The sequence below is a fragment of the Octopus bimaculoides genome, chromosome 23 (genome assembly GCF_001194135.2).
Source record: "Octopus bimaculoides isolate UCB-OBI-ISO-001 chromosome 23, ASM119413v2, whole genome shotgun sequence".
NCBI lineage: Eukaryota > Metazoa > Mollusca > Cephalopoda > Octopoda > Octopodidae > Octopus > Octopus bimaculoides.
This window is the reverse complement of record NC_069003.1, coordinates 10,338,379-10,339,143: the sequence shown is the minus strand read 5'-3', so window position 1 is coordinate 10,339,143 and position 765 is coordinate 10,338,379. Positions and strand designations below refer to the sequence as shown.

Genomic DNA, 765 nt, shown 5'->3' with positions numbered 1-765 from the left:
AGAGAGAGAGAGAGAGAGAGAGAGAGAGAGAGAGAGAGAGAGAGAGAGAGAGAGAGAGAGAGAGAGAAAGAGAGAGAGAGTGAGAGAAAGGAAGAGAGGAAGTGAGAGAGAAAGAAAATATTAATGCAACAATTAATGAAATAAGCAATAATCGACTCCCTCATATATGTGTTTGTGTTTGTGTGTGTTTGTACAATATATACATACATACATACACACATGTATGCTATTTGTGTGTGATATATCAAAATAATGAATTACTTTTTTGCATGTATACATAAAATCAAATAAATATACACCTAAACAACTTATAAAATGATCTGAAAAAAAAAAAAAAAGAGAAGTCTAACCAGCGTAAACGATATATTGTAACTGTGAAATTAATTGATACTCTGCTCCTTTGATGTATGATTGAGTGAGCGCTGTGTGGTTTCTAATGATAAAACCATATTTCTAAGGCTACATGCAGCGTCACAAGTGTTTTCACTCGAAAATGTATCATGCATGATTGAGCGGATGCTGTGCGTTCGTTAATGGTTTAAAAATTGTATTTTTTAAGGCTACATACAGCGTCACAAGTGCTACAAATAAAAAAATATAATATCTAAAATATGAACTGTTTATCAAATTAGATAGAAAACCGTAAATGGATACGATACAAGATCATATAAAGTAAGGCTGCATGTTTAACGAAAAACCAAATGTGTGTGTGTGTGTGTGTGTGTGTGTGTGTGTGTGTGTGTGTGTGTGTGTGTGTGTGTGTGT

The 765-nt window shown here is 33.7% G+C and overlaps 1 protein-coding gene across 1 annotated transcript in view; it reads right to left on the bottom strand.

The window, feature by feature from the left end:
• LOC106879716 (A disintegrin and metalloproteinase with thrombospondin motifs 3-like) overlaps nt 1–765 on the bottom strand; it is a 75,471-nt gene that overhangs the window by 24,503 nt on the left and 50,203 nt on the right. The window lies entirely within an intron of this gene.